Source organism: Haliaeetus albicilla, chromosome 17, assembly GCF_947461875.1.
Source record: "Haliaeetus albicilla chromosome 17, bHalAlb1.1, whole genome shotgun sequence".
In the NCBI taxonomy this organism is placed as follows: Eukaryota; Metazoa; Chordata; class Aves; order Accipitriformes; family Accipitridae; genus Haliaeetus; species Haliaeetus albicilla.
In genome coordinates this window covers 24,845,078-24,867,245 of record NC_091499.1, presented here as the reverse complement: position 1 = coordinate 24,867,245, position 22,168 = coordinate 24,845,078, and the positions used below count along the sequence as shown (strand labels likewise).

Genomic DNA, 22,168 nt, shown 5'->3' with positions numbered 1-22,168 from the left:
ACTAAGCAGTGTAGGCAGAGCAGCAGTGTCTCAGATGAGGTTTTTTGAATGTGCCAATTTGCCAAATTCAGAACAAGACCTTTAGGGTTATTCAGCTCCACTGATTTCTTTCTTTCCTAAGTGCTTCAAATACATTAATTACTTTTCATAACATCTAAATAAATGAGTAAGAAGGGCCCTCGCTTAAGAGTCCTTTAGTCCCTGCACTCAGTACTACACGTGCAAGCTGTATAATTACTGTTTAATGAAAAAAACATAAGCAGGCCTAGGAGATTAAAGCTTCCTTATTCTTTTTGGCCTCTAAGTCTTCCATTCCTCAGTGCTGGTTGGCAAAGACCCAAGCTGGAGGTAAGAGATGCTTCACGTGCAACCACCTGCTGATAGGGGCACTCTCCTGGGAGACAAGAGAGTCTGGTTTGGTGTCCTTCAAGCAATGGAAAGCCTAGAATCCAATCTACTATTGCCTCTTCAGCTGGTATTGAATAATGCAGTGTCCTAACCACTCTGCTGCTACGTAAGAGTATGCAACAAAGGTATGTGTCCCGAAGGAGGGGGAGATACCCTTAACCTTTGCCAAGACGTAGTTCTAGAAAAGCTCTTAGGCAGCAGATGTAAATTTGTGCCTGATGACTGACCTAAATTTCGCCAAGGAGAGAGACAAGAGTGAACAGCAATAAATGGCCTTCTGTAACCAGCTGTCTGAGCTATCACAAGTATGTCTCCGGTTGAAACTAAGAATGCTGGAGTTGTGGTGCATTTCTGTTGCTAGGTACTGCTGTTGGAGGACTAAACTCTCTAGCTCCATACATTCACCCATCTTCATTGGTTGGTTGGTGAGAATAGCAGTGTTCTGTATGCTGTTCGCATGGGCATAAATGGCTACACAAAGGACAAAGTTCTAAAGAATTAGGTCAATAGGTTTTATATCTAATTAGGCCTCTAATCCTACAAACCACTTATGGTTTTGCATTATTATATGTTCATTGTGTCTTAAATGGAAGTACTCATTTGAGTGAAGTTATGGGTGTAATTGCATGCAGGATCCAATCTGGGCAATCGCATTTTAGCTTATTATTCATACTGTAGCACTGTTACAAACCAGGTACCTCTGATGTTACCCCTTGCCCAGTCAGGGTGAAGGGGTATCTGAAACTGAATATGTTTCTGTGTAATGGCTTGCACTCCATTTCCATGCCTATCCAAAACAAGCACTTATACAAAGGCATGTCATAGAGAGTATTTTAACTGTTGAGTTAAGAGAGTCATAAGGCATGGATTTTCAATGCAGAAGGTCATGAGGCTGCAGTTTCACTGGCTTATGTGCTGCATTTGCATAGACAGATATTCCGACAGTTAATGGTAGTGCAGAATGCTTTAATGATTTTCATTTGCATCAAGCTGTTCTCACCTCTTAGGAACATAATGGATAAATAAAAGAGGCCTTTTGTTTGCTCTTCATGAAAGTTAGCAGTGATTAAGTGGTGCTGAGGGAACAGACTCATGCTCTCATTTAAAAAAAACAAAACAAAACAAAACCCAACAACAAAACTTCCCATCAAAGCTGACTTCAAAGTGACCTACTTCATTTTGATTTAAAATCGCACTTGAATAATTTATTTTAATGTTATGCACTAACTCAAAACACAGAACTGGTCACTCCTAACTGAAAATACAGTAATAGTTATTACATCAGACACAAAATACTTGTAATTTGTTAAGGTACTCTTTATAGTGTTGAATTACAAACAAAGCTATATACACTTAGATCAGTATTTCTTCCAAATGGATTCAGCAGTCACTTTCTTTATTAAAAATTACATCCAGAACGTAGTTGTGGACAAATTGATACTTTTTGCACTATACTATGGTGTTTCACAAGAAAGTCCATGCCAGTGGCTTGCTAGAGAAAATCTTGTCATGATTCCTTAAGGTGTTTCCTCTAAGTTTTATTCTTAGATGTAGAGCCTCCCTGTGAAAGATTTCTCCAAACCTTCCTGGAATATGGCATATTCTCCTAAAGGTATAGACTTCCACACTATATCTTGGCCCTTTGCAGTTCAGCATCAGCTTCTTGGGCTCCTCTGCCATGGATCAGCTCAAAAGCCCCTTCTTGAAAAGGGCTCAAAGGAAGTTAGCATAGGCTCTGCATATGTTATATTTTTGGACATTTTCTGAAGGATTTCATGTGCAGTTTAGTCTCTTTCAGTGTAATCTTGAAAAAAATCTGAGTGGCCTTCATGGCTCTTTGAGATTAAAGCTTTGTTCTTAAATACCTTTGTGTCAGAATGGTCACGCCTAAATTTTTGTTCCTAATTTATAGGCACACACGTCATGATTCCATTGCCCTGATTTAAGCATTGGCAGCACAGTGCCAGTATTTTATGATTATATTTTTCTAAATGCGTTAGAGTTTCAACTTTATGTATCAGATTGAGAAGCACAGTCAAGACACTCCATATCCCAAATACCCTAATTTCAGTAGTCTCCATTTAGGGTACAAGGGTACAATGTTCCTGATAGCAGCTAGGATGAAGAGGCTTTCAAGTACTTAGGCCTTTTGTTTTCAGTTAACAACTTCCAGTCCTTTCAGTTTCTAACCTCCTGCCTTTGAGATAGTGATCTTGAGTACTTCTTCTGGCATTCAACTTCTCTCTCTCAAGCTTGTGTCATTTAAATCAAGATACAGAACTTGACTTCATGTATTTGGAATACCCTCCATTTTCATGGAATTAATAGGATATTTGGGGAACACAGAATATGCAAATTCAGACCTGCTGAATACATAATTTTTATGGCCCTTCTGTTTTGTATTGGCTTTTTAATTTGTCCAGTGTTTGACTGAGGGCTAATTAAATTACTGAATTTACAATGAGAATATATTAGTCCATCGTTCCCTTCACTGATTTTTATTCTTTACTCCTCCAGTTAATTTTCTTTTAAATCTGCCTTTGTGTTCTCAGTGTGGCATAAAAGGACTAGTCAACGGCCTGAATACAGGGGCAGTCGAGGGAAATTTCCATCTGCAATCAATCTCCCCACTGCAGGAGGAATGCTGGATATCCTTACATGTACAATAAAGATGGCTGAATTCAGTGATCACTCCCTGACCAGCATAACAATTTCTTAGCAATTTGTGGCAGGTTGGGAGAGCAAGGGTTTAGGATTACATCTAAGAAGAGATCTGTGCGTGCGAGGATATGACTCTCTATCTTGGGTTAGGAATAATGATCTATTTGGACGTATGTGTAATTTCAGTGTAAAGTAAGATGCAAAGTGTCTTCACACATGGAAATAAGATCCATTACTGACAATGTATTTCAGTACATGTAGATAAAAATATATTTTACATGTATTATCAGTGTAGGTTTTTTGCATTTTGTGTGTTTACAGCCTCACAATGGCCTCGATCATCTTGATCTTGGTTTTTAGTCATGCACTTATGTGCAACACATGGAAATATAGCTTACTAAGTATATATGACTAAGGAGATACTCCAGAAACAAATCCTAGAAGTGAAGGTGAAGCATTGTAGCTGATTCTGACAGAATTACAGCAACTCCTTGCTGTAGTGGGAAAACTTTGTTCAAAACTAAAAATGTTCTTATGGTTTTAATTGAATGGCAGAAAATTACTTCTGTGTGGTCATCCCTGCTAAGAGATTCTTTAAAACCAACATTTTCCATTTTTCCTTGTTTATTTCTTTCTTGGCTAGTAGTTGCCTCCATGAATTGGATTTATAAACTATGAATCTAAGGAGGATAAAATGTTTTCTGGAGAATTTGATCCAGATGTATATTACGGTTTCAATAAATACCTTTTAAGTATTTAGGGTGAAGAAGGTTTTTTGGGGGTTTTGGGTTGGGGTTTTTTTGGTTTTGGGTTTTGTTGTTGTTTTTTTTTTTAGTATCCTGGTTAACTTAGAAGCAGCCAAACTCTTGCTGTGTAAAACTCCAGGAAAGTCAATAGTATTTCAGCAGGGATTCATGTGGCCCTTGGGTTTTGGACTGTATCGTATTGCAAGCTCCTAAAATAAGACTGTTTGGAAAGCTACAGGCTTCCCATCTTTTTGTCTGGAAAAGTTATAAAATGGAACAGGCAGGCTTTTCACTGAGCTGCTGAGAATGCAGTTCTGGCTATGCAATCAGGACTAAATAAGGAGCAAGATCTGCACTAAAAATAGAAATGGAGGCTGATCCAACTGCAGCGTGAGTTATAATCCTCGCACAGCAAAGGGCTGGTAAGTTCAGCTGAGGACACTCAGTTACAGAGAATCAAATAAACTTTATCCTGCTCCTAAAAAGTCATCATACCCTAGCTGCTCTACCCAGATTTTTACCAGTCAGCAGAACTATTAATTATTCCTGCAAATTATTTAACAAGTTATTTCAGATTCAATTTTTTTTTTTTTTTTATTAGAGAGAGGATTATATTTGCCACATAGTAAGAGCGAAATGTGGGTTGGGTTTATGTAACTGTGTTTGAAGAACATGGGGGAATATGACACAGAGAGATTTACTGCACTTTCCTCACGGCTGGATAAATACATTCTTATCACTCCTTTGAGCGTTAAGCTAACACGCCTGCTGACATTACGTGACTCCAAGTGGGCATGCTGAGCTGATTTGGGTATCTGGCCAGGCCTGGTACCTTGTCACAGACTGCGCAGTTCACAGTGTGTGCTTTGAGGATAGTTACTCTGCTTGTTTCAAAAACAAAGTCCAGAACAGTGTAGGTCATTCCTGCCCCCTCCCCTTTGTTGGTAAAATAATTCAGAACATGTTTATCTTTTATTTGTGTATTTCCTTTCAAATACCACATGCCTCACAAGCTTAAGCCAAAACTTGCCCAGGGAGTTCAAATATATCCTTTGATATAGAATAGATTATTATTGCTTATTTGTTGTTGGGAACATTTGGCTATTAAATATTTGGATTATTTGGATTACATGAGCACAGCCAGCTACAGCTACGTTCTGCTTCCTTTCTTTGCCTGTTCCTGTATCTCTTCAGGCAGTGATACAGCAAGCATGAACAAATTTTCTGTTACTCCTGTCTTAAAAATGAGAGATTCTGTAACAGACTTGGGTAATTCATTGTATAATTTCAATTTCTTTAAATATGATTACATATGAAAATTAACAAAATTAGGAGACACCAAATCAGACTCTGCTACTACCCAAATGTTAAAAATATTTTTATTAACTTTTGGTTCTCAGTGAGCTGCAGAATTTGTTACTGAAGATGCACACTGTTCACGTACCTCTTGCCTGTTAATCACAGGAGTAGCTCAGTCAAATGGGAAGACGGTGGAGGAGAAACATCTGGGTCACTTAACACATGGGAAAGCTTAGACAGCAGTGGGAGTATGTGGAAGAAGACCAAAAGACAGAGATTGTCAAACTTGCACAGGCCAAGAACAAGGCAAATAAAATATACAGTGTTAGTGAGTCACAAATCACTTGTTTGCTTGCATTTTCCTTCCTTACCTCCTTCCTCACCATAATATGAACTACAGTATTCCCTGTTTCCAGACTCCTATCCCAGCATCCGTATCTCTGCTCTTCCACGTCCCATACTGAGTGCGGAGCTTAGCAGAAGCTGCGAGCAGCCGCCTCACAGAAAGGCAAGCTGATCAACACCGTCTTGTTGATGGGGAGGCAGCAGCCTCCTTCTCCAGCTGAGTTCAGAGGCCTTTTTGTTGTTGTTGTTTTGTTGTTGTGTATTCTCATTAGTTGTGCTTGTATTTGAAGATCTGTATTTTCTGGGGAAAAAAGGAGTGCATGCAGTCCAGGAGGCACAGAAAGGGGGTGGTGATTGATAATAGCTGTGAGTGCTGAGCAGTGAAATACATGTATCATTATGTTTTGGTCACATTCAAAACTTATTAATTATTTCATCTACCGACTTAAGCTAAATCTTTAAAAGATTTAAAAGGCCTTTAAAAGGGCTTTGCATTAGTTTAACTATGGGGTACACACACCTGGGTTTTGCATACCTTTAGCTATTTGGAACAAATCATTTGGTGTAATAAAAGCAACATAAGCCTGCAGTGCAGATACGGTAATATTAGTGAATTTATTAAAATAAGCTAAATACTTGTATCAGCTTAATGATTATGCTTAAAAAATTACAACAAAGAATTGTTAAAATTATATGGAAAGAGAAAAATCATTTTAATAACATATTTTAGGTAACCAAAGATCGTACTAAGAGGAAATGGCATTACTTGAACTCACAGTTTCAGCCCAGGTAGAAGCTTACATGAATGTCATATCAGTTTACAATGAGTCTGGTTCTAGATTTAGAAAACAGTGGTGGAGAGCTATGCAGCGTAACCAAATTGTTAAGAGAGAACTCCAAAACTGAATATGAACAGGTGTGCAATTGTACCTTAGCTGCCTTTTCACTATTAATTTTGAATGTAGTGAAAATGTGGAATAATTCTGTGGGTCCTTACATGCAGAATGAATGAATTAAAATTAAGAGGTTTTTTCTTAAAGAGGATTTGTTTGGTTTTTTGTCAGGGCCCTTTCGAAGTACAAGGGGAGGTCACAGCTGTTCTTTTCGTTCACATGTAGTCTAATGAAACAAACAACATATGTATGGGGCATAAGAGTTTAGCACTCAGAACACAGGATTTGTATATGACTTTGAAAACTGCAAATAACAAATTATGCTTAACCTTTATCCTACAACCCATCAACCTGATTTGTTAGTAAAGATCTGTGTTGAGGTTTTCATGTGTTACATTGTTCAGAAAAATAAAACTTCTCTCACCAAATGCAAGATAGCAAGGTCCTCATTTACATTCTCAGCCTTAATTCCAATTGTTGTAAGTCTTCTAGATTTACATAATTACTACATTTACATAATCACTTAAGACCTTCGTCTGTACTCCAATGAAAGCAGACCTGAAACCTTGCTGAAAATCACGCTTACCCACATTTTATACTGCAAGCATACAGAACTGACCTCAGATGGGCACATCGCCTTTTCTTCAGAGCGTGTTGGCATCTGGGTACCTGAATGAGTTTGGTGGGTAGCGCTAGCATGCTAATGCTACAGGCAGTCTGCTGGTGGTCCTTGCTACCATAATGTATCTGGAGTGGATAGGGCTGGGGGAGAGGTGGTATGGAATATGCCATGCTTACTTCTGGTCCAAAGGACTTTTTGGCCCATTACCGTGTAGGCATAGCTGTAGTAGTCTCATTTACCCTGGGAGATGGAGCTTCCAAATATTGAGGATTAAAAAACAAACCCAATATACATCACTTGGTTTCTTACAAGTCAAGGGGGAAGATTAGCTGAATATTTCATAAATACAAATCAATTCATCCCTCGATTTTTATTTCTTGTTGAAGACAGTGAGCTAAAGAAACCCATCAGTTGGCACATTGTCACAAAGAAATTTGCTTTTGAATCAGACATTGAACTTGCCTTGGACTTCCTCAAACCACAGAACCCTTACCTCTCATTTTACTCTAAAAGTACCATCAATTCAGGAAAATTATGCTTGCTAGACTGAAACAGTAGAAAGCAGACAAATACTTCAGTGCAGAATAGGTGGTTGCTATTCTGTTACATGATAGTAGCAAAGATGAATTTCCTGTAGGAAATGGATACTCACAGGATATAGGTTAGATCTTGACACCACACAAGCCTTGGCAGAAAGTTACGGTCATCTGATAGTTTTTGGATGGCCTCTTTACAGTTAAGTCAGACCCTTAAACCAGTTTCTAGTGGACAAATATCTAAAACAGAAAAGCCATCATGATTGTTAGCGATCTTATACGGCTTCATGTCAATAGTGCGAGAATGTGGCATTACCCTCTGTGCCAGGAAGAAATTAAATTATGTCATTTGCATAAAATCTCCTTTTTTGTGTTGTGCTTAGTCTGCAGAATAGCTGGGTAAAAGATTTCAGCAGACGCTCCTCTTCGAAACACAGGAAATAAATACATTTGAAGGCGTCTTCTCAAAATAGACTGATTCTGAATGGACATCTTCACAGCACAGGTCAACAAGACAATGATTTCTGTGTTCCCAGGGATAGCCGTTTCCTTTTATACTTACCTGTCAATCCTTCTAATTCCCAGATTACTTGGCAAAATCAAGTAAGAGTCATTTTAATCTCCACTTGCCAAAAGAGTCCTGGCTTCCAAATACCCTGAATAGAGTATCTGCAGAATTTATGGACTTCCTGCATTTGGAGCCACTGGACAAAGGAGTGGTTTGATATATGTACTTAAAAGTTGTTCCCTCTCTTAGCCTGCATGCTGGATGGCTGTCCTCCCACCTCAGACTGGAACCTGTGTCTGGACATGTCAGCTACCAGGAGTCCCCATCCTTGACAAAAATTTTATGCCCTTGATGATTTTTGTCAGCTAGGATGACCTCCTGGAGGCCATCACTTCAGTGACAAGAGTGAGGAAGGAGTACAGCAGATCTCTCTCCTCTAAATGGATACAGAGCACTTAATGGCATCCTCTGATTTCTGACAGTGAGGGTTACGGAGCTCCATCTGAACTAGAAAATCCATCTTTCTGAATTCTTCCCTCAAACCACATGTTCCTGGAGACAGAGTCATCTCTCCAGACTTGGGATGTAACAGGTACCCTGTCAACTACAAAAAGTGAAGTGTTTTAAGATACTCACTTTGCTTTTCCTACCTAGTTACATTCCAGACTGCAAGTCTGTTTTAAGATTGTTACGGCAATTCCAGGTAAACCGTTAGATCATATGCTGTCAGAGCAGCATCTGTGCTGGCAATTTCACCAAGAAAATTATTTATCTTAGACATCTACAGAGTATCAACCTGAAGCTCTGTCTTCCCACTTCAACAGATGTTATGTAGGGTATATTAACAACTCTTGATGGGATACAACATAAAGTGTTCGAACCACAACCTCCTAAGAATCTGAGCCTGCCATGGAAGAAACTAATGATTGCTATTGAGTACACTGTGGTGGAAATATGGTTATATACTGCATACAGATAACTGCCAGGAGGAGAACAGAAAATGAATTACCTGTCAGTAAACTGATCAGTGTTAGATGTGTGCATATCCCCCACAGCCCCATTCTCTTTTCGTTACAGTCCTGCACACTTGGGATTCTCATACACATCAGGTGCACTGAGTGTGCTATTGCCCAAATTAAAATCTCAAGGAGCCTCAAGGCTTACATGTGCTATATAGGTATGTCAGGCCCCGCAGTCCCATAAGCAAATGTGCAACACCAGTAGATACGTGTGTATACCTCTCATCTAACTTCTGCTCCTATATTGTAAGTAACTTTTCATCAGAGGCATGAAAAGCTTTCCTACAGGTTCTTTGTGCAGCAAAAGTAGTGATATCTGATAGCATAAGGATATTCAATCATACAAATGATAAGGCGATTTTAAAACCCACACACAAAGCAACAGTAAGATACCTGAACAAAACACATCTGGAATAGTGTTATTTACTGCTTTTAAGATATTATTCTCAGACTCCAAATTTTAAAATTTTCTAATGAAATGTAACATCAATAAATATCTTGTTTTAAAGCTATATCTGCACAGGAAGTGTGCAATTCTACTCTCACTTACAATATTTAAGAACCCAAGCAAAATTACCAACAAACAGTTATAAGACAACAGTAAGCCTTCTTCCCTGCAAGCAAAAATATGGACCAATCCACAATGAAATAAAACTTGGCAACAATACATCACATTTGCTCTCGAAGAATTCTGTACATTTCCAAATTACAGCCAAGGAAAACACACATAGACATCTGTCTATAATCTAAATAGTTGCAGGATGTCTCTTCTGCCAATTCATCCCTTAAATAATGAGCATTTCTGTGCAATCATATTGTTGTCATACCTTATATACAGTGGCTTGAACTTTTCACTGTCTAATAAATAACAACAGTAAACAAAACTGAGGACTAGGTAGTGCAAAACCTGATAGGAAAATAAGGATTCAGGAGACTATACAAAAAAAGTAGAAAAGACTGGGAAAATGAGAGCAGAGCAGAAGGGGAGCAAAAGAATAAGCTCTGAGGAAAGAGTCAATGCCAGTAAATGTAATATTCTACTCTCAAGAAAAAAAAAAAGAGTAAAGCACAGATGGAGATGGGAGGGCGTGTTCATCCAAACCTGTTATAGGAAAGCAAGACTATTGTTCCTCTTTCGTTCTTCACTGTGTTTTGATACTACTTTTCTATGGAGTCATGCGTTGTGACTGTTGAGGGAAAGGTATACCTAGAATTTAGATAGGCTCTTAAAAGCAAGCATATGCCATAGAAAGAGTCATGAACCACAGAGATAGGAAATAAATTGTGGTGGTCATTTCCAGAGAATTCACGGGCCTTATGAAAGCCAGAGATTGAATTCAGACCTGATCCCCCAATTTAGTTAAATAAGCTACAACTGTTACCAGCAGGTTTGTTTTCTTGTGAGTCAAACTCCGGTCTTGCCTTTGCCCTTTTGTTTCAGTGAAAGATCAGCATGTACATATGAACACAGAATTATTTTATTTTCCATAATGATCAAACCCAAATGTTATTTTACCTTTGCCAGCTTTGTGTAGGGTGATGTGCCATCTTGCATATTTATTTTCCTGGAGTGATTCCCAGAAGTATGCTATGCTTTTTCTTGCTCATGTCTCACTAGCTTTATTTATGAGTTGTGTACATCAGGTTTTTAGTCCCTGGGGACAGGCCTACACAGGAAATCTGTAGACAATATTTAATACATACAAGTATGAGACTAGTGAAAAAGCAGCTACTGAATGGTACTCCAGATTGATCTAATTCAAAATTTCAGACTGGATTGTGGATAGGTTAGTGTCCGTGGTTTAAACCACGAACACCCTTATCTGTTTTGTCATACAGAAGGAAGAGACGTGGTAAAGATTAGTAAGTGGGAAAGAAATGTTACTTAACACTCACTGATGCTCTTCGGCTACTAAATATTTAAGTATTAAAGTCTCACAATAGACCTTTGTAATAGGATTATTACATAGGATACAATAGGATAATTATTGTGGTGCTAGACGAGTGAAAAATGAAGTACCGTAACCAGATTTTCTGTTTGGAATACCTAGCTTCTGTACGTCTCACATTTTCAAAAGTCTCCTTTAGTTCTTGGGGAATTTGAGGGGTTCCGTTTCTTAAAACCGGGCACGCAGAGCTTGGGACACACAGATTTAACATCAAAACCATACTGGCTTTTTTCCTCTTTAGCTGCTTCCTAGAATTAAATTATTTTTACCTTAATTGTTTTAAGTGTGAACTGGGGGAGAAAAATCCTTTCATGTCCAACATCCGTACCTAATCTGAAATACCAAACTTGCAAGTAGAATTGAAGGGAATGCTTTGTGGGGGTATATTCAGTTCAAAATAGAAAAATGTGATGAAGGACAATGAGCCAACATTTCCAGAAGTCTTCCTTGTCAAGTGGAAAGAACATAATTTAAAGAGAAAATTCTAACTTGGTTTACAGAATTAAAATTCCATTGTTTTCTGATGACTAATAGCAGCATTGCTATTGTTATTGATTCTTACTGGTTGCATAGAAAGTGTGTTTTAAAGATACCTTTTTTCTCACTATTACATGCATGAATTCCCCTGGGCTGTAAAATAAATCAAGATAAGGCCCTCTTTCTCACATGCCATCACAACTGATGAGAGCTGATTGGTATCATATTATCCCTTTGATTACACCTGTACAATCCCATTAATTGAAAAATGTCATGACCTGGGGAAACTTAATGGCTAGTAATGGTGCATAGGAAAGCTGATATACAAAGCTTGGTGTACATTTTAAACTGCAGTTGTATTTACAGATTGGCTGCTTGAAAAAAACATGTTTTTTACCATCCGCTAGGACTTCTGTGAGATGCCATAACCACTGGACTGTTCCTCAAAGCAGAACTGGTGGATAAGTATTCTGATGGGTCAAGCCAGGGAGCAAGGCACCCCCCCACACACCCCTCTCTGATGCTGTGATTCATTTGACAGGTCAGTTTGCTAGTCATATATGTGTTCTTCATCTGGCAATTATTTCATCCCTAGGACTCTATAACAGCTGCACTAGGTGCGATGAGTCTGTCATCCCATGTAGCGTGTTAATATGTTGGTACTGTACTTCAAGGATGCTCCTAGACTTGGCTCTGGGCCAGCTCTAGTGTCCATGCAAACTACAAGCGCAGGATCTCATTTGCAAGGTTGTCTGCATATCTGCGCGTGTCTAGTGGTTTAATACGCTGGTAGTCAGTGGGGTGGTATAACACATTGCTCAGTACAATGGACAGGCTACGTGGGGCTGCTCACGTGCATGAGGAGCAGACGGAGTGGGGACCACAGTGAGATGCCAGCCATAAAACCAAGATCATTCTCCGAAGTGCTGTGCAAAAGCAGGCTTTTGGCCATACAGGCTTTCTAGCGACCATGCACAAGCAATTGCACTTCTGTGCCAGGCTGGGCACTCTTGCCTTGTGCATACTGGCTGCCGAGCAGGAGGGAAATGCAAGGGCTGTATGTGCGGTGGAGGAATTAGCACTGCCAGTTTGGTTCCGCTGTGCGTCATTGATGGATGTCAGACCTACTGGTGACATCAGGACAGAACTGCTGAGGTGGCGTGACGTTTACCACCCTTTACCTCCTTGTTTCTCCTGACACCAGAACTCCCAGAGCAGTTCCCTTTAAGGTGATTCACCCAGTGACCCTGAAGAGCTGATTACTCAGTGGGATGATAGGGAGTGAGGGAGCCTGAGGACAGGCATTACTGGGGGCTGGCTTTGCAGCTTCTGCCATCGCAGCTACCACTTTGTAAGGTCTGGGATCTGGACTGGGGGAAAGCCGGTGTCAGTAAGGAGCTAAAAGGAGGGGCATCATCCACGCCCCCCGTGCCCCCCCCCCCCTTTGCTGAATTAAGGGTCCCAAGTCAAACCAGTTACCTCACTTAGGGCCCAGCACTTGTATATCTCTCCACATGCTCACTGACAGCAGTACCATACCCAGCTGAAATGGTTGCCCCCTCTACCCTGACACCCGAAAGAGCCAGCAGAGCTCGTAGCCCTTTTCTGCATAGCAGAGCCTTTACAGATCCTTTAATCAGGTATCGGACCAGCCCAACATGCGTGTCCTGATGCAAACAGCTATCGCCCGTGGTAGCAGGAGTACGCGAGTATTGCTACTCAGGGAGCAGAGGCTATTGGGGTCTTTCCCTCATCTCAGTCCCAGGACCTGAAGAAGACTTTCTTAAAGACACACCATCCATCACACGTGCTACAGCTGACACCTGAGTCAGTGATACAGCACTGGCCTTGGAGAAGCAGCGCTGTAATTTGTGCTGATGGGGCAGGAACAAGTACATCCCATGCTTCGTCCCTGAGCCAGGATGCCTTTTGCAGAGGCACTACAGCTTGTTCTGTGGAGACAGCTTGGGAGAGTGCATTAAAGATGAGAGGCTGTGCTGCTGAGAAGCAGAAACAATGAGCTGCTAACTGGGGTGAGGAGAGAGCGTAGCAGGTGCTGGTATCTTACCCTGGTCATTGGTCCTACAAGTATTGGCGAAAACTGCAAGGGATGCTCTTGAACGTGGCCTGCTGTTTGACCGCTCTCACTTGTCAATGAAATGAGGCTTACCCTGTGGTGCTTCAGGTTGACTTAGATTTGGGTTTTTTAAACAAATGAAACTAGCATATGTTACTTGTGAGTTTATGTTCAGTTTTTGTTTGGTTGGGGCTTTTTTGTTTGTTTGTATTATTTTGTTTTCTTTAATAAGAAAGAAATCATTCAGAAGCCTGACTAGGCTTGCTCACAGGTGGTTACATTTAGCTGTAATCTGCCTGGTGAGTTGTAGGAGGAAAATTGCACTAGTTTGAACTGGATTTAGTAGCAAGGATATTTTAATTTGGGGCAGCAGAGAGAAAATTGTATAACACTGTTGTGCTGTCCTGAGTAGGAGAAGCAGCCAGTGAATTGCATGATTTTTCCGTCTTTGTAATCAGTTTGTTATGCAGAGAGCAATGCCGTGGGATTCAGCATTTTATCTGCTGGGTTTCCCCTGGCAGCATCTGAAGAAGTTCATTATAAGTGTTTATCACATGATCCACTTAATCAAACCACTGAAAGTCGGAGAATAAGTCATTCTAACAAGACCCTTCAGAGCTGCCTTATAAGCTACTTACTGATATACTCTTCCTTGGTGAGTGTACAATGAGTTTCCTTGTATCCCGGTCTATGATACAGGAAGTTCATTATCCCCAGTCCAAATTCAGACGTAAAGAAAGGAAGCAGGGCTTACAAAGAAGCGACAGATAATTTGCAAAGGATTTTAGTTAGCCACTCAAATCCCAGATAGACTCAGACTGTAAGCTCTTCGTAAGAACAGCCTTCTGGTTTTCAGTGTTAGGCACAGAGCAGCTATCTATGTAGCTGGCTCTAATATTGTAAAATACAGATGACACATGAGAAATTATTAGCTTCTTTTGATTAGAGGTTAGCTAATGGAAGCATGTGAGAAAAAAGAGAAATCAGAACTGAAACCATGCTTTTAGCTGGGTGATCGCACATACACTGCATAATAGTAGCAGAGCCAATATCTGGGCTGATGCAAAATGCCTTGAAAGCCTGCTAAATCCCAGCGTGTGCTAGGGTTTGAGACACTGAGACTTGTCTGACAAGCTAGGAGCTCGCAGACATGCTGTTTGCAACCTGTGTTTGTACACTGTACATCTGGTAGGATAAAATGTATTTCCCTGTGATGGGCCTAGAACTGTTCTGGTCGTAGGGTGCAGGTAGGTCAAGGGCTGCTCTGCCTCCTTGAAGGCATTCATTTTTCTGAGCTCTGTCACGAACGATGTGACACCAGATTTTCTGGCACTCACTGGATTTTCTCACTAATGCTGTTTCACAGACAGTATCTCGTAAAGGCTTGCCTTCTTGCTATCTACTAAAGACCAGTTTGGGTACCGCCACAGATGTAAGCTTGAACCAACCTTAATGTAGAAATGCCCTGAATAATTTTCCCAAGCACCACTCTGTCTGTCTCCATATGATAGTGCTGCTTGGCTACACCTCTTCTTTAACCTCCCAAGCTCTTGTGAAGGCAGTACGGGGTCACACCAGACCAAATGTTGATTTTGTGTAGGGACGCACAGGCTGAGCCTGATGTGGGTCTCCAGGTTAACCTTTTTTTGTACTGGAAACTGCCATTGGGGCAAGGAGCATGGGGCAGTTCAAGACAAGCTGCTCCGTAAGACATCAAAAACAGGGAAGTGTGCAGGCCTGAGAAATATGGGCAACAGAAACAAAAAACCCCAAGCTGGTTTGATGGGGATGATACTTTTTTTCCTAGCATAGCTCCAGTGAAACAGGTCACAAAATTCATGCCATTGTCCGGGGACAGATTTCACCATTCCCGCAAAGCAGTGCCCTGACAAGGGCGTGAATTTTGTGACCTGTTTCACTGGATGCTGAAGTCCATCCAGCCCAGAGCTTTAAAATTCAACCTGTTGATTTCTCCTGGGAGTAATTAACTTCAGCCTGGAATGAGCAAGGAGTCTGGACTGCATCAATCAACAGATGTGAGGGTTTGAGATGTGCAGTTTTCATTCGTTGTGTTAGAAGAAACCTCTTTGTTTTCCATGTACTTTGTACCTGGCTGTCTTGTCTTGATGCAGCAAGATGTCTCTTGACTGCTTATATACCGATGTACCAAATTGGCGTCGGTATGGCCGTGTCCTCAGGAGGGACTGTGCTGCTTTAATAGGTTGGTTTCCAACTAATAAGTTGAAACAGGACACAAAAGCATGGAGGAAAATACTGTTTTGCTGTCTTTTCCCTCTTCATTTTAAAAATAGTAAATGCTAAATTATTTTACCTCTTTTAAAATAAAGCATGAAGCCAAAAAAGATGAATCTATGGTTAGTTTTGCTACTTCATTGAATTTTATTACCGTATAGTTCCCTTCCTCTTTCTCACTTCTTTATCGTACTTCCTGTCTGTCTTCTCAGTTTCTATTGTGCCTTTTTAAAGAGCCCCCGCTTCATCTCTCTTTTGAGACAGTCTTAATGCTGGCTTTCTGCTGTTTCAGCTTCTACACAGCCGGTGCTTCAAGAAAAAAGTGCCTCTCTAGTAAGGCTGGGAGGAGAATGGACCCATAAAAATAAATACTGTTTGTATGTACATAGTACTTTAATCAGTAAGTCTCCAGTAACTTTACCTGAGTGGCCAGTTTGCTATCGTCTCAGCTTCTTAGGTAAGGAGACTGGAGCAGAGTGAGTTGATAACTTTCTGCTGTCTGCAGCAATGCAGTGGTAAAGTGGAGAATAAAACTTCTGTTTTCCAAATGATTTTTCAGTGCCTGACCCACTGCCCTGTACATGGGGAAAGCCAGTACCAAGCACCTGGGATCATTGTTGGTAGGGATATCTTTAGTCTGCTGTAAAGAGAAATGGTTACTCGTCTGCTGCGTGCTGTTAATTTGGCATTCGGGAACCACTAGCGCCCGTATTGATGCTGAGGCTGGATCTCGGCGTCTCTGCACGACCTGCTTGGAGGGAAGATCTGGGAGGAAGACTATGATGGGTGTTGTGTGCATCTGGCTGCATGCATTCACATGTGTGAGTGAGATGTACACAACGCCCACTGAAAATTGAAGTGGTGCAACCAGATACTAACTTGACTGGGTTTGGTCAGTGCCAAGCCAGGCTCAATTCTCTCTCCCAGCGTAGGGATGAAAGACTCCTTGATGCACTTGCTGCTCCTGGACCGTTCAACTCAATCCCCAGGAGTGTTACCTATTTAGAAATCTTTCTTGCTAAATTGCTTCTTTTGAAGACTGCAGGCTTTTTAACAGTGGACTGCAGCACCTGCTGCTTGCTGGAAATCCTGAGGCTGGCACATGAGAGCATTGCAGTGCCAAACATGCCAGTCACAAAGCATCACATTTAGCAGATTTTCACTGGAGGTAGCTGATGAAAAACAGAACAGGCATGTTGTAAGGGCTGTCAGCCCAAGTAAAGGAAGGTGGCTTTGAAGAGAGCCTCCGAGATAGTATTTCCAGAATACACTCCTTTAGAAAAAAAGTGGAAAATCCAAAGAATGAAATTCAGCCAGAATGAACTCACTGCAGGTGGTGCTGGTCATGATTTTTTTAAATCAATTTTAATTATTAACTATTTTAATCACTGTTTCTTGTTCAGTGTCTGCCATTACAGTACCTTTTTCTGCAGCCCCAGAAAACCCACACTTCTGTGGTTCTCTGGGGCTTTCCCACAGCATGCATTTCCCCCCACCTTCGAAGACTGGTACGATACAACAGAGGACTTCATCTGCCCAACCTGCAAACTAGGTGCTGGGAAGTTGCCTACTCCCTGGCAGGATTTAGGCCACCCCTTTCCCCTTCCCACAACAGCCAGTCCTGCAGGGATTTACACGCACTGGGTCCATCTGTGTTTCTCCTGAGATTCCCTGGATCCGTCCATTAGCCCCATGGGCTTGGCGGCTGCAGAAGTTGCTGTGAAGCTCCCCTGACCTGAAGGTTAGGTGGGCAAGCAGATGCTTGCCCTCTCCGCCTCTGGAAACGGGAGAAGTTCCTGATACCTTTCAATGAAGAACAAATAGTTAAAAAAAATCCTGCCTTTGCTTTTGGTGGCATTTCTTCCAGTTTGCACAGATCGGCACAACAGTGTGCAGTGCCCAGAGCCGCGACGGAGGATACGTGCATTTGTATTTGTCTGGTCCCATCTACACCAGCAAGCTCTTGAAATGTAGCCTAGCTGGCAGATCTGGTCAGGCTGGGAAACTTAGTTTTAGATGGTTTTTTGTTTGTTTACAAGTGATGTTGGCCACAGAGAGGGACACACAGCTGGTGGTCTGTGCACGGCTCTGTGATCAGGCTGAGGCAGGGCTCCGAGCTTGCAAAAGCTGGAGTGGGGCTGAGCTCTTCCAGCTTACCCCTGGCTTAATTTGGAGCTGGCACTGGAGAGGCTGCTACTCTGCTGCCTCGTCCTGCGGGCTGGCGTCTCGGAGCCTGGTTTGGCTTTGCCTGCACGGGCAGCAGCATCCAGCACCCGTCTGCGGCCGTGGCTCAGAGCAGGCGCACGATGGATGCCTCTGCTTGCTCCAGACACGCTTCTCCTGTGGACCAGAGAACACCTCTCACTGTTCACAATAACTGTTTTAATACAAATATCGCACAAACACAGATACTGTTCTTCTTTACTAATTGTGACAGCATTAGACAAGGTGGGAGAGGTGCGCGTCTGAAGCCCTAGCATCTCAGAGAGGGCTTTGCAAGTGGCTTTTGTGAGGTGTTCGTGTGCCAGCGTGGTTCCTGCTGGCTGCGGGGACCCGTGTGAGCAGCTAGTGGCACAGCTCGAGCAGAAATGACACAGTGGAGATTTCTAATGACACTGATGTGCTGTGTGCCAGCCTTGAACTTCAGAAGACCTGTGTCGGGGAGCGGGGAGAAGGATCAACACTAGCCCATCGGTACTGCAAACCCAGTATTAAGGGAGTGCTTTCCTGCAGCAACTTTGTGATAAAGGGTGGTGGAGGGAGAGACCGCTGAAAGCCGTGACCTTCCAGGCAGGATCTGTTTCCCAAACACGCATTAAACAGTGGCAGACTCCCGCAGGTGTGGGCATGGGGGAACCTGTTAAATTAAAGCCAAAGCATAACAAGAGAGGTGTTTGCTTTGGAAGATAACGTGCACCTGTTCTGCACGCTGAGGGTGAGGAAACTCTCCTAGGCGTGTTTTCCTTTGTTACCACAGTAGACCTTTTGCACTGTGAGGCCACGTAGCTCCCCCTTCTCCCCCTCCGTTACCTTTTAAGACCAGGTATCATTTCCCTCAGCTTTACCAGCATCTCCAATCGGACAACTTAGAAGCATGATAATGGTGGCAGTTGCTCCTTTTCCTCCATCCGTACATCTCATTGTGGAGCTGACCATGTCACCAAAGTTTGCTGCCCAGACTGATGCTGTTATGAAGGTGCCTGGATCTCCAGTACGTGCAGCCCAGTCGCTGGCTGGAGTCAAAGGAGGGGCATGCTCCTAGCAAGGTGCCCTTCGGTGGAGCTGCTCTAATGAGCCAGCTTCGTTATCTGCCTTGCTGCTGGTCCCAGAGAGGCTGCAGGGACGTCTGCTGCTTTATGTTCTTAAATGGCACCAAATGATAGCAGTTAAGAGCCTACCAGGAGAAAATGAGCTCTTAGGGCAGCATTTCATGTCTTGCATGCAAGGCTTTATTGGATTAACTTTGTACTAGAACGCTTCCCTCACTGGAGAGGCCGATCTAGCTTAACTTTGGGATAAAAACTTTACAATCATATTTTTGTCACAGAGGTGACTTGCATAAAAAAATCTTTACGTGCATTAATGTCATCTCAGCTTTGGCAAGCCCGCAAAACAGGCTCTTTCTCAATGATCTCTGTCTCTATCTTAATGCTGCACTCATTCCAGCATTATGTATGTAACTCTCTTGCTTTGCTTCTTATTTTCCACATTAGGGACAGTGTACTTCCTCTCCCACATGCCCCTTGCAAATGTACAGGCACTGTGAGAGAAACCCCCAGCGTTGCTGTCGCTGTTCAAGCAATGCCTTTTGCCTCTGTGGGTACCTGCCAGCCTGCGGGAGGGAGACTTGCATACTTTCAGCTACTTCCCCATTATTTACACATAAAGTTAATAACTGACTCAAGAGTTCATCTACAAACATATTTTTAGGGCTGCTCTTGGTAAATTTTTCCCCTCTCGGCCACAAAGCTCTTGTTTTCTGTAATTTCCTTCCTATATTTTCCCTTAACCCTAATCCTTTTTAACATTAATGCATTAGTTTTGAAACAGCTGGTGTATTCTCAGCCTGTTCTTCTCCCTTACCTGCTGATTATTTCTTTTTTTCACTGTCTTCTATCCCTACTTCTGTTGTTTGCAAAAAAAGGCTTTTCTCCTCCCTCTCCCTCTTCACAGCTCCCACCATCTGTCTCTCTACAAATACAAAGCTTTAGGGGAAATGATTCACTAGGCTGCTAGCTCATTACTCACACTCTCCCCATCATGGTTTCTGTCCTTGTAGGATGCTCTAACTAATGTAAAGATCAATGAATCCTGGGAATTGTTATTCAATTAAAAAAAAATAATGCCCCAGCAGTTAAATAGATTGGGGTCTTTGTAATTCCTAAACACTAATGCTTAGTTTTTCTTCCTCACTCTGCTAGTATTGTTTTTCAGAAAAGGATCATTGAAACAGAAGAATAGAAATGATCACTGGACCATTTAATGCAACCTTGTGTATCACATGATGCAGGAGTTACTTAATGAAATTCCCTGGCCCAAACCAAGCAAATCTGTGGTAAATCTAGAGCACATATTTTAGGATGACAGCCAAAATGATGAAAGGAATTTACTACCCAGCCTCGCTAATCATTTTGAATGCTTAACTGCGCTCCCTAATATGCTGCTTTGCAAGCAGCAAAACCGACACAGCCTCATGCCCTACAGATTTCTCTCCTCCAGCCTTACCCAGACTGTGCACCCCGCAAGCCTTCCCAGCGCCCTGCCAGCCCCGTCCAGGGGCAGGGTGGCCAGCTGTGACTCCTGTGAGCGCTGGCCGGCCAGCTGCCCACCTCTGGGAAGAGACCTCCCCTGGCCTGAACCCCCGCAGCCTCTCCCTCCGCAGCATGCAGGTTTGGCGCTAGCTCTTTGCTCAGGTTAAGTATTTCCATGAAACTCGTAGGCACTTAGTATCTTTGAGCTTCTCCCTATTAAATGTGGTAGAACTTGGCTAAGGGGCTCAGAAGCCATTTGAGACAGATTAGTTCACAGTGTTAAAACACTTCAGATATCTTAAAATACCGGAGACGGCCATATCGAGTTGGCAGATACGCCATAGCATTTCAGGAAACTTGCTCAACCTGGAGGCTGAGCTCAATACTGTAGGGCACTCCAAGTGACCTTAAATGTCGATGTTTAGATACCCACATCCCACTCCTTTTGTCTTCACTTTGTTGACCTTTTAAGAAGGATTTCTGTCATGATTTGAGGCTTGTCACCATATACTAGAAAGTTATTTTCTTAATTGGAAGCTTAGTTTTTCATTTTATCACATGGAAAATGGATCTCCCCTCCCCACACGCAAGTAGGTAACTAGCAGTACCACTACCTAACACAACTTTATTGTGCTTTGTCGAGAAGCTGCTGGCACGGTAGGTATTAGCCTATGTCAGTTGCTGAGCTTCCCTTTAGAATCGGAGTTGTAAGAAGCACAGCAAATAAATACCTCAATCAAAATTATAAGAGTTGGCAACACTGGCTACACCCTTCTCCCAGTTCTCTTAAATGGCTGCAACTCTTTATGCAAAAGCCTGCTAAAGGAAAATCTGAATATATCTGCAATGTGGTTCTTCAGTTGTTTCTCATCAGCACCACAAAGCACGTCCTGTATCAACACACCACACTGGCATCACCTTCATGGAAAGCTAATTAAATAATTTGGGTAATGTAGCAGGAGTATCAACTTCTGGGCTAATTTACTTTTGGACTACCAAACACATGTACTTTTTTATAAAGCTGTGTTTGAGTCATTCTATGACAAATAATAAAGCTGAGGAGGATCTTGGAAAGAGCCTGCATTGAGCAGGCATGAAGTGCTCTGTGTCAGAGCAGGACATTCTTGTACAACTACTCTAAAGAATAAAGGCTGCGGAATTTTAAGAGAATGCGGTCCACTGTTACCTCAGTAAGGTTAAGGCAGTTTTAAAAAAAGAACCCTCACCAAAGTCGTGTGCTCTGTAAAAAAAAAGTTCAAATTTTAGCAGATGTGATGTTGTTGAACCTTCCTGGTTGCTAACACCCCATGGCTCTCCAACATCTTTGATTATTTTATTGTTTCATACTGCATACAAGTTGTAGGAGTCAATGTTATTTCTCTTAACAATTGCTGGCTTTCCAAATGCCAATTGTCCTTTGACATGCTCTGTTTTAAATAATGGCCGAAGAGCAGTAATGAAGCTAAAGGCCTGCTATAAAAAGTACTGTAGCGTTCCACGGTACTGACAGCACACACGTAGTCATGCGTTTAGCTCTCCTTTTGTGAACTATTGCTGCAACATGCTGAAGGTGTTAGGGGCCAAGCTGTAAGGAAATGGAACTCCAGAGATTTCAGATCTGAGA

General features: G+C 42.0%; 1 long non-coding RNA gene across 3 annotated transcripts in view; it reads left to right on the top strand.

Moving 5' to 3' along the window:
• LOC138689585 (uncharacterized) overlaps positions 1-22,168 on the top strand; it is a 70,897-nt gene that overhangs the window by 14,520 nt on the left and 34,209 nt on the right. The gene's annotated exons all lie outside the window — the stretch shown is intronic.